The 12,866-nt window shown below is 40.8% G+C and overlaps 1 long non-coding RNA gene across 1 annotated transcript; it reads left to right on the top strand.

The window, feature by feature from the left end:
- Positions 1–507: 507 nt before the first annotated feature.
- On the top strand, positions 508–12,316 carry LOC141105373 (uncharacterized). The gene is made up of 3 exons (XR_012235583.1): positions 508–632; positions 8,098–8,278; positions 10,881–12,316. It is a non-coding gene; the product is annotated as an uncharacterized lncRNA (long non-coding RNA).
- The last annotated feature ends 550 nt before the right edge of the window (positions 12,317–12,866 follow it).

Genomic DNA, 12,866 nt, shown 5'->3' with positions numbered 1-12,866 from the left:
CAGTGGCGCACTGTAACTGAAGACGCTTTTATATTCATCCTGTCTTCTTTCCATGTTCACGGGCTTCGGTGATATGAATGGACATCACTCTCGCCCATGTACACAGGAGTCACTGTTAACGGATCTGTAGGAATTGCACAGGTATGCCATTCCTTCTGAACGCATGCGCAGATATTTACTGTACCTATAGGTAAGCCTTATTATAGGCTTACCTACAGGTAAAAATCATACTCGGGAGTTTACTCCCACTTTAAGTGAAATTGTTGCTTTCCTGTATGGGCAAAACATAGATTTTCTTCAAGTTTGCAGTAATGGGTTTGGCTTAAATCTTAAGAGCTTTGGCTCAAATTTTGCATCAGTGCCCAGGCACGTCAAGTTAATGGGTAAGGTGGGGAAAGGTGATACTTTGTGATACCATGTGGTGGGAGGTCTGATTGATGAAGGGGGTTAATGCTGTCCTTACTGATACCTCCAATTTCTCTCTGTAGGTCAAGAGTTTGCTTTCCTTGAACTTAGTGTCATCGGCTCTCAGTTGTATCGGGTTGGCACTCAGCATCCTCGACCTGCAGGACCTGCAGAAACCTGCATGTGACCCCACACCTTTTTTCCAATCCATGTGCAAACAGTCATTTGTAAGTTATTGATACATATATAGTGCACCCCCTAAGGAGCCTGGGTGGGATCCCCCATCCTGCACAGCCAGGCACAACAAATTTCCACAGGCACTCCAGAAACAGAGAACAGTCCGTGATTTTTTTTTATTTGAGGCATATAAACTTGGATCGGAATGGGAGATTATGGGATGCCCACTTGACTTCAACAACAACTTCAGGGGCAACTCTTCCTATATACAGTCTTTATATACAACTCCTCTTCTTCATCCAGCACTCACTTGTTTACAGAACTCATCTGGAACACTGTGAATTATCCAACAGTTACTCAGTCAGATGAAGCAAAAGCCAATTACAGGCAGGAACCCGAGGCCACCTAGTTGTGTAGCAAAAGTTCAGTGTCTAGCATACATTCCTCTTGTGGCTATTGGTCCCAGCAACACCTCTTCGGGCAATGCCAACCCGCTTAGATGCAGCTGCCCCTTTCACTAGTCCTCCATGCTAACTCTCTGGAGATATCCCAGACGTGCTGACCTTTTCCTGCTCTGGCTAGGGGCACCCTCAAGAGCCACTGACAGCCTCCTCAGCACTCCATCTTCCACCCGACTGCCCCTTGCTGGCATGACTCATGCCTATTTATGAGGCCTGCCCCCTGCCAGCCCCATACTGGGGATTGGCTGAGGTCCTTGTGAATATTCTCAACAGCCCCTTCTAGCTTCCACCCACTATGTCTAGAACATTCTCCAATGTTCCAGAGAACAGGATGAGTCACCCAGCCCCTGAGTCACTAATCCCTGACCCAGATTCACAACCCAGGCCTGGCTCTCAGTCAAGCCAATTTGCCTACACTAACTAATAAACCAGGTATTGGTATTTTTCACAGTGTGGGCAGGTGCCAAGTCCTGCTGGCAAATGAAATCAGCATCTCCATAAAGCTGGTCAGCAGAGCAAAGCATGAAGTGCTCTATAATTTCCTGGTAGAGGGCTGCACTGACTTGGTCCACTGTCTTTTATCAAGTCTGTTTTATCAACACCAGCAGATGACATGGCTCCCCAAATCATCACTGACTGTGGAAACTTCACATTGAACCTCATGCAACTTGGATTCTGTGCCTCTCTACTCTTCCTCCAGACTCTGGGACCTTGATTTCCAAATGCAATGCAACATTTTTCACAGTCTGTGATGATTTGGGGAGCCATGTCATCTTCTGGTGTTGGTCCACTGTGTTTTATCAAATGTTTAAAGACTCATGTAATTTGGCACGTAAATTGCAGTCATCCCTGTATATATGAAAAATTATAAATACCTCTAATTTGGGATTTTTAAGGTACTTTGAGAAGAAAAACTATATATAAATATAACAAAGATTTATTACAGATTAATTCAACATGATTAAAAATTCCAAGATTTTGGAAACAATACAAAAAAGAACATATAGTATATCATAATATTGCACAAATGATCATCCTGAAGTGGTATTTCCCAACTACTTGGGAGTAAACCATCTGTGCATGTTGTGGATGGCAATGGGTAGTGGGGACATACAACGCGTTTCGAAATGTATATAAACTATATTCTTCTTCAGGGATTAATACCACTTCTGAAAGTACAAAATATAAATGCAATTTAGAATCCATATAAATTAATCTCATACAAAACATTTTCAAAGCATAAAGTATCAAGAGTGCCTTTTCCAATAATATAGCAGGAGTTGTAAGTTTGATACTGTCACAAAGGCCACGTACCTAATGTGAGACCGAAGTAGTGGGGAGGCCTCCCTTGCACCTCTGGTCCTTAAAGCATCTGGAGATGGAGACAGAGACTTGGTGGACACCGAGTGGCAGGGGTGCCAGGGGTGCAGAGCACCGTGCAAGCCTTAGTCCGAGATCTGAGCCGAGGTCAAGTCCAGTTGGGCAACGAAACATAAAAGGGTTAATCCAAAGAAGAATGGTCGAGATCCAAGTCGGGGGTCGGTTTCAATCTGGCAGCTGAGTACAAAAGGGGCAAAGAAGTAGAATAGTTAAGGTACAAATCTGAGGTCAAAGGCAAGCAGCAATCAAGAACAGTCAAATAGGTTTGCAGGTCACAACAGGTTCAGACAGATCACACACTAGCACAGGAACAAGGGGGAATGAAGATAATCTAACAATTTGGCAGTGTCTGGGCTGGGTTTATATAGGGAAGGTTGAGGTCACTTCCTGTGTGCCTCCTGGGGATTTTCCTGCCTTTTTCCATCAGGTTGAGGTCACTTCCTGAGCACATCCTGGGCATTTTCCTGCCCTTTTCCATTAAGTCTTCTGCACAAGTGTGGGTTGGCGCCATGAGGGGTCTTTGAGCATGCTCAGTTGGCACGGATTTCCTGTTGCGGCAATGCGCCATTGAGGCATGCATAGTAAGGACTCTTACAGATACTTTATGCTTTGAAAATGTTTGGTATGAGATTCATTTATATGGATTCTAAATTGCATTTATATTTTGTACTTTCAGAAGTGGTATTAATCCCTGACGAAGAATATAGTTTATATACATTTCGAAACTCCTTGGATGTCCCCACTGCCCATTGCCATCCACAACATGCATGGATGGTTTACTCGCAAGTAGTTGGGAAATAACACTTCAGGATGATCATTTGTGCAATATTATGATATACTATGTGTGTTTTTTTGTATTGTTTCCAAAATTTTGGAATTTTTAATCATGTTGAATTAATCTGTAATAAATCTTTGTTATATTAACCACATGCCGACCGGGCCACAGCCGAAAGATGGCTACAGCGCAGTCGGCTTATTCTGGGTGGGCGTAAATGGACGTCCTCACAGATTGGCGCTCCCACGTGCCCCCTGGGGCGTGCACCCGGGAACATCCCTGACCGGACCCGGCGCATCATGGATCACCGTAAATGGCTGCTTATAGCGGCCATTTACCACGTGATCACTCTGTCAAATGATGGAGCGATCACAAACAGGCGTCATGCCATGATGCCGGTTCCTCCCTCCCCTCTCTGTACCGATCGGTACAATATGAGAGGAGAGAGGGAGAGGGGAAGAGATTGTTTGCAGCGCTGTGGGCACTACATATCCAGCCCACAGCGCTGCTCAGTGCCCATACTCTGCCATACTATGCAATACTATGCATTACTCTGCCAATAATTGCCAATACTTGCCAATACTCTGCAATAAATTTGAACAGAAACAAAGAATTTTTTTTTTTTTTTTTTTACCAAATTTTCAGTCTTTTTTCATTTATAGCGCAAAAAAATAAAAAACCCAGCGGTGATTAAATACCACCAAAAGAAAGCTCTATTTGTGTGAAAAAAAGGACAAACATTTCAAATGGGTACAGTGTTGCATGACTGAGTAATTTTCATTCAAAGTATGAGAGCACCGAAAGCTGAAAATTGGTCTGGTTAGGAAGGGGGTTTAAGTGCCCAGAGGTCAAGTGGTTAATATATAGTTTTTTCTTCTCTTTCTTTCTTGCCTTAAAAATCCCAAATTAGAGGTATTCATAATTTTTCACTGTGTTTTATCAAGTACAAAGTCAGCGCAGACCAGCTTTATGTAGATGCTGATTTCATTTTCCAGTAGGACTTGACACCTGCCAAAAGTCATTAAATCTGGTTTAATGATCATGGTATCACTGTGCTTGATTGGCCAGTAAACTTGCCTGACCTAAACCCCATAGAGAATCTGTGGGTTATTGTCAAGAGGAAGATGAGAAACACCAAACCCAAAAGGAGCCCTGACCATGTATTGAGTGCATACTATACTGTACATGGACATACTTTTCAGTAAGCCAACATTTCCATATTAAAAATCCTTTTTTTTATTGGTCTTATGTAATATTCTAGTTTTATGAGATGTACCTGTATATAAATATATACAGTATATACATACACACACACTTATCTGTCAGAGTATTTGTAATCCATGCACCCCTGTTGTGTCATATGACTACAAAAAGATGCAAAGCCCTGGCCTGGTCAGTACCACTGTTCGACCTTCTGTCTGTTCTATGGACAACTAATGAAGAACACCATACCAGCGATGCTTGCCTGAACTCTGTCACTCTTGAAATTACAGAATATATTTTAACAAATTGCTGCTGAGAAATGTAACTACTTAGTGCAGGTTCACACTACAGCAACTTGGGATCCGACTTGTCAGACCTCAAGTTGCTCCAAGTCGCTGGACATAAGAAATTCCATTGATGAGAGCCATCTTAATGTACACTACTGAAGTTGCTCCGACTTCAGAAAAGGTTCCTGTATTACTTCAAGGTGACTTCTAGGCAACTTGTACCCATAGATTTTAATTGAAGTTGCCTCCAAGTCAGATCTGCATCTATATTGAAGCGACTTTACAGGAAAAAGAAAATAATTTACCCAAATATTTCCCACGTTTACCCAGATAACCCCCTCCCTCCCACAAAGCTGATTATTCTGTGATTGGCCACAGCCAAAGTCGCCTGTCCTGGAGGCAACTTTAAGTCTCGTTGTAAGTTGCGCAAAGTCGCGCTGAAGTCGCCTCCAAATCGCCTTGCAAAGTCGCGCTGTAAGACGGGTTGCCCCTGTGTGAACCGAGCCTTAGTGTCAGTTGCTTCATTGCAGCTGAATAGTGCAAGTGTGCTGGTAATCAGTAAATGTTAGAAAGCAGTAGAGAATAAAATTGCCCTAGCTTTAAGTACCTCCTAAGCCCACCAGTCTTTTTATAGAGGAGATATTCAAATTACAACCCATGTGATAGCTCAGCGTAAAGATAGGTTTCAGTCAAATACGCTAGATGAATTGAAAAACTAGTTAATGGATGTTAATAGATGTTAAAAAGAATACATAAAACATGAGCTTTTCTGTACAGTGATAGATCTATACAGCAGAGGGCGCATCTGAGTGTAGTGGGTTAAAACATTAATTGAAGTAGACAATTAGCAACTTACACAAATCATAAGGGGTAGCTTGCGCATCAGAAAATAAATATCCCAATTGAGGAACTGCATTCAGCGTATTGAAGACTCACCTCAGAGACAAGCAGCACATGCAGATGAAATACCAGAAAGACACCCCGGGGGGGGCAGCAGACTAAGGCCATACATTACAATTTTTATGTACAATTTTCATTTATATTAAATACTAAACACTTCCGCGTATTAATTTTTTTTGGGGGGGGGGCAGATGAGCAAGTACCTACTTTTGACAGGTACCCAGCTTCCACTTCCTCTCGGGGCCGCCTAGGGGACTCAAGCAATTCTCATCTCCCCCTGCAATCTTCTGGGACATGTCACAGGTCCCAGATGATTTCCCGACCATTGAGGAGGTGCAGCACGACTCGCACATGCGTAGTGTGCACTCGGCTGTGAAGCCTCAAGCTGTCACAGCCGGGTGCCCACACTTGTGATGCCGGAGAGAACTGAAATCGGGCAGCCGCATTGCTGGATCATGGGACAGGTGAGTTGAGTGTTTATCAAAAGTCAGCAGCTACACTTTTTGTAGCTGCTGACTTTTAATAAACACAAAAACGAGTGGAACTCCACTTTATGTGTAGCAGTATATAAAAGGAAAACATGCATATATTTATTCCAACTCACAGAGTTAGAGAAGCACAGGAACGATAAGTCACTGTGGCATCAGTCCCAGTCTCTCATGCATTTCCTCAGGTCCTCTGGGTGGTGGAAATGTGTCAGAGTACAGCAGCCATGAGGATCCAATAAATTGTGGATGAAGCCTTGGAGAACCCCAGAGGGGTGGAACACATGTGGCACCAGAGGTGGCTTCAAGTGCGTCTGGATGTGGGGGGTGTGGTATGCATTTTAAAGAGGACCGCCTCTTTGTCAAACCAAACCAACATGTAACCATGCCCCCCACGTCCAGACGCACATGACATCACCTTGAGTGCTACGTGCATTTCTCCCTTCCACCCTCCTGGTCCTCCGGTGCTCTCCAAGGCTCCATCCATTACTTTTAGATCCTAATGGCTGCTATACTCAGTCACTGTGACATCGGTCCCAGTCTCTCATGCAGTTCTTCAGGTCCGCTGGGTGGCGGCGATGTGACATACATAGCTCCCTCCCTCATTCTGGTCTGATCTATATAGTTGTATATAAAATGCACTACTTATTTCTGAAAAAGTGTTCTACAGTGCTAATATATAAGAGAGAAGAGTCGGCAACTCTAAAGTCCTTAATGCAAACATTTATTGGCTACATATGAGCATTATAAAGCAAACTACTGACGCGTTTTGACATGAGCCTTAATCAGAGCCTTAGTCATGGCTATGACTAGGGCTCATGCCGAAACACGTCAGTTGTTTGCTTCTCTCTAATATATTGTATTTAGTGTGAGAAGACACACTGAGCCTTGGCACCTGTGCTACAGACTGCATACTAGGATTGGATTGCTTCTGTTGGGAGTGCTGCATCTTTTAGTTTTACAGTGCTAAACTTGTCATCCAATTTCTAAATGGCTGCATTTGAAAAAAGCACTTGTGGGTTTAGCCAATATTTTTTATTTTACAGTTCTCCTTTAAGGGGTGTGTGGCAGGGGGTGTGCCCTATGCCTACATACTTTTGCTAATAGGTGACCCTCATTCCCGTTTTAGAAAGTTGTAGGGTATTGACTTATCGTTCATGTGCTTCTCCATCTAACTTTGTGAGTTGCCATGATGTGTGTGTGTTATCCTTCTATATACTGCTACACTTATTCTGCTGCCCCCTGGGGTCTTCTTGGTATCTCAACTGCAGGTGCTGCTTGTCTCAATTGAGGAACTGCACAGAGCTCATTGAAGACTCACCTCAGAGGCATTTCTTTTCTGATGTGCAAGCTACCCCTTATAATTTGTGAAAGTTGCCAATTGTCTACATCAAAAAATATGCTTTACCCCCTACACTCAGATGCGCCCTCTGCTGTCTTTATCTATCAGTCCAGGGAACCTCCAGTCTCTTAAGAGGTGCTGCTCCAAAGTGTCCTAGAACCCCACAAGAGTCCCTTTGGAATTACTACGATCCCCCCTTGGGTCATAGGTCATGTACATTTCTGCTCCATAACTTTAACCCTTTTCTGTACAGTGAACCTGTACTTTTTGTCATTTTGGGCAACGCAACAGACTAGCACATGACACATCCCCTTTCTTTGTACAATGCAATAATGGGTGCCTGCAAAAAATAATATACTCTTTGGTGGCTCATGTCTTCTCTCAATTTAAGCACTGCAGCATCTATAAGATTCTTCAGAATTTAACTTTTCTGGGAGTGTCAGATGCCTGTGTCACCCCATTTTGGCTGTGGTTATCACCCCTTTTTCAACATTATCAACAGGACTCAGCAGTGACATAGGGGTCAAAGGAATGAACCACAGAGTGCAGCAGGGGATGCAGGCAGAAGACATTCCTGGAAGTGCTGTATAACTAAGAGTCTGGCTGTCTATACTTAACAAAATAAATGTTAAATTAAATGTTAAATGTAGTTAAAGTTATATATCCATTATTTCTTTTGCAGGAGGGTACAGATATACCTTACTATATTTTAATCGTTACGAATGTGCTGGCTATCATCTTATTCTTGTCGACTGTCAGTGTTTCAAGCTACATTTTACATTATACCTCCAAGCGATGTCCTCCGCTAAGGACTTTTTCATAAGAAGATCAGTTTTATTTTTTTAAAGGATGTGAAAATACTGGTAGGTTTTATTTTTATTTTTAAAGGCTTAGTTTATCTTTACCAAACAGACTGCCTATGCTGGTTAAGGAGTGCCTGTAGATCAAAACAAACTGTCTAATGTTGCCAAGACACTCACAGCCTTTACTGATCACCCCCACCATCACAGAGACAAGTCCTCAAATCCCCCCCACACGTGGTCCATTATCTCGCCTATCGCTGCTTTGCTAACCTCAGAGCTACTGTGACGGGAGAAAGAGCATATGCGAGGGAGTTTAATTTGGCTAGGGTGTTTTAGCAATATCCTAGCAACAAGGCAGGACGGGATAATGCCATCTCTGAGAGTTTTTCAGCCAGGCCTTGGGATGTACGTAGTGATAGCAAACACTCCTGGGCATAAGTGTAATAGCCAGGCAATATATTGCATTACTATATGGCAAACCGTTACACAACATCCCTAATACTCATGCTGCAGGTACCTTTTTAAATGGTGCTCATGTTGCAAACGCTTTACTAAGGACACTTTATATAATAAGAACTAAGTGTCATCTTTCAACCATCACCATACTCCCACCCTTCCACAATACCACCCCTTTTAGTGGAAGGTGGCTTGAGTTTCTCGTGAGATGTGTCTCATCAATGTACAAGTGTATATAATAAGTTGAAGGAGCCATTACTGCTAGGCTCTGAGGAAGAAGGTACTCCTTCGAAACGTGTCATCCAGAAGTGATTCTGAGGTCTTCCCCTCTGCTCTCTGGAGATGGTCAGTTCCAGGACTGATTGCCACATTTTAGTGGCTTCTATATTCTTTTATTCATCACATGTTTGTGAGTAGTATTTTACAGTTTTTTTATCAATAAATTATCTTGGGATAATGCACAAGGCTGGTGCCCCCTCTTCTTTTTATCTTTCTTGGGAGGTACATAAATGACTTATAGTAAGGGCATGATCCAACCATAGTTAAAGCTACATATTTTTTTTTATCTAACTTGCATTGATAGTTTTTTGGTAAAGGTGAACTAACTCTAAAAATTATCTTTTACGCTCACCCTATCCTTCTTTTATACTGTTCTCTCACCACTCATAGTACCATTAAGTTATCTCTTTAAATAAACAACATTCTCATTTTAACAGATAACCTTACAGTACTATAAGGCACAGAGAACACAAATATTATTTTCATTGAATCCTTGCAATTCTTTCACACACTGGTGGTGGTCAGGTGACCAATGCTTCATTGTTGGTCACATGGTGACAGGTTGTGCCTGAATGTGACTCTTTAAGGTCCCTTTAGCGGAAACCATGTAAACGTTACTGAGGGATTAGTCAGGGTGCCTGGCATCCAGAAGTGCAAAGATGCACTAAAAAATATGTAGACGTGACCTCTTTGTACTTATGTATTTGTTTTAATTGCAGTCCGTGTATGCATTAAGTAAAATTCACCTCTCTGTATTTCCTGGTGTCCTTTGCCTCCGTGGCTGAAATAGATGGGAATTGTAAAATTTCGAGTTGTCACCAGAAAAGAAAAAAAGAGGCACAGTCTTACAATGAGGACACTTGTTCCGGAGAGGGGAATTTCCCTTAGTTGGCAAGATTTTCCTCTTGCTGTTGTGTCTTCTGGTCAAAAAGAGATGGGAAATCTAATACGATACAGATGGCGAGAAAAACCTCAGTGGTTTGAAACAGTTCCTACTTTTTCCAGATAGATACCACAGAAGTAAAGAAACATCCCATCAGCAAGTTTCTTTTTATGATAAAACATTTTCTGACAATCTACAGATTGACAATTTCAAATAAATTTGGTTGGCTTAGTGACATTTTAAAGAATTCAACGTATTCAAAATTGAAAACACATTGGATTTTTTACTTCCTGTTGACTCCATGATCATAGTACTACCCAGACTCTTCCCTTAAGCTCCCCACCATTAATACCACTTGGAAGTCTTCTCATAGTTGTATGCCAAGTCACCCACCAGTTTTTCAGTTCTTGGAGAAAACCAGAGCACCCATTGGAAGTAATCATTAGAGAGAGTACCTTCTTACATCATCCATGAATTTGATTAAAAGGAACAGCAAATTAAATCCATTTTTTTAGTTTTCAACAGAGCAGGGAAAGAGAAGAGCCCCTGCCAGGTTTTATTGCTGTTTGTGTCACCATTGGGAAGATTAAACCTCTTTATCTGTCATGTTGACCATCGTTACTGGGGCCAAAAGTGAGGAAAACTCAAACAATTTGAGCGGTCACTAGAAAATTAAAAGAGTGGAAATTTTTCCAAGCGAGCATCTCTTCTGGGGGTGCCTAAGAAACGATCTCCCTCACTTTGGAGAAATATAATTTGACTTACTGTTGTGCCTAGGAAAAAGGAAATTTAGGGAGATCACCCAAATGGGAGAAAAAAGACAAAACAATTTAACATTGGTTTTAATTCTTTCCTACTCTCTACAATAAATAAGGTTTTTAGCTTTAAGGATGCATGTCACATCACATCAAGAACTTCTGTGAAAACTTACAGGAAATATTCATAGTTTCACAGTTTTATATTAAATAGAAACACATTTATAAGTAGAGTGCTAGATCAAGTGTAGTTGTTTTGTTTTATTGTCATTGTTTTTTTTTTTTGCAGGTGATCGCCCTTGAGAACCGTACACTATCACCAATGCCTCCAGTATCTCCACCAAATCCACACTAAGATGTAATCACCTCTATAAAATTTAACTGCAGCTCACCCTCAGATAAGAACCTTTTTTTTCAGAAGGTCTAAAAGCACTTATGATAAAAATCTCAGACAAACCCAAAACACCAACCGGGCTTTCCCAGGAGCTTCACTGACTCAAACCTTACAGCTTAATCTTTGTATGTAGCATTTGAAGCTCTCTATAGTGTATGTACCAAGTAGCTGACATAGAGAAAGCTGAGAGAGACCTCTATGGTGCACTTTTCTCTGCTTTAATTAAGGGTAAACCTCAAAATTGTTGTGTCAGAGTTCTTTATGTGGAATCACATAAAAAAAAAAAAAAAAGCTAATGCGTCTCATCAGGGCTTAGTAAACACTCAAACTTTGTATTTTGAATGTCAAACTAGTGACTGGAGCAGCTCTACACTTTGATTTGTCTTCTAGGATATAGATGTTTTATACAGTTCAGGACATGCAGCTTTAGACTTTACCAAGAAGAAGGTCCCACAGGGCCTGCTAAAACATGCTGGCTTTTTTATTTTTTTTTTTATGACTCCAAACACCTTTTTGGATGACACCAATTTTGACACTTTACTTTATACACTTTCATACTTTCTGAGATAAGAGCCCAGTTTCACAGGTTTCAATAAAACCAGATGTGAACCCCTTTAGGGTCCTTAAACTCTACTAGAGATCCAGTGCTCCATTCCACATACCTTTAATAAAAATCAGCATTTAAAGTGCAAAGTAAAGCACAGAATTCCCAAACCCTTTGTGACATCAAATGGCTCCCCTTGCATGTTTCATATAATAAGGCTCTACCAGGGCTTCCTAGGATGCCAGGATTTTTGAAAAAGTTACAACCATAACACCTGGCAACAACAGTCATTCCACATTTAAAATTGCTTAGATTACTTTTTGATCAAACATTAGAAAAAGGGTGATGATGTGAAGGAATGTAAAATAAATAATACCGATGGTGATACTTCTCCAGTTCACAAAGTTACAGTATTTCCTTTCACCTGCGAATGCATCCAATCCAGACTATAAAGCCACAACTGATCTTTTTTTTAAAAAAAGCTCATTACCCAGCTGTAATATTTCATCTGTAACAAATTAAGAAGCTTCAATAGATGTCAGCTTATCATGTTGTATTTAAAGGTAGTATATTGTTCTGCTTGAATTACTTGCATTATTTATGGTCCAAAATACTTTATTTTAAATCTGGAAAATTATCATCAATAGTGAGTGTACAGAAGATGAAATGGCTCAGGAGCGGCAGGACACAATGAACACGGATTTGCAATTAAGCGTTACCTTTTTATTTTTTGAATGCAAAAACTGACCTTCTCAAGTATGATGACGGCTTATATATTTTATTAATCAGAGTTTTAATTTAATTTAATAAACTTCTCATATTTATTATTGTTTTTTTTTATTGTACTGTTGAAATTGAATTATTATAATTCTATGATGGCCCATTTTTATTGTGCTAAAGATTTAAGGGGGAAGTTGGATATTTTATTACAAAAGGTTGTATAGAAAAAAATACTGTATTTTTGTGTTGTCCCAAATAGTTTAAATTAAGAAATCAAAATTAGTTCTATTTTGTAGCATCTTGAGAAACAACTAGGTACAAAGTATCTAATTTCCTATATGCTCTACTTGAATTACTAGGAATTAGAAACATTTTGTTAATTTTATGCCATCTACAGTTTGTTTTTAGAAATTACCAAACTGTCATTACCTATATAATATATAACCAACCCTTAAATGTGTCACCCAAGTTACCTTGCCAAAGAAGTGGGTGGTCACAGGCACCCAGCTGCTCTGCAGTGGCTGTCGGGTTCTGTCTATAGTAAAACAGGTCATAATGGGGGCAAGGCTAGTAGGACCAGGCATAGGCTTTAACTGTGCTCAAGGTCTCCTAACCCC

Source organism: Aquarana catesbeiana, linkage group LG08 (genome assembly GCF_042186555.1).
Source record: "Aquarana catesbeiana isolate 2022-GZ linkage group LG08, ASM4218655v1, whole genome shotgun sequence".
NCBI lineage: Eukaryota > Metazoa > Chordata > Amphibia > Anura > Ranidae > Aquarana > Aquarana catesbeiana.
This window is presented reverse-complemented; position numbering and strand designations above follow the sequence as displayed.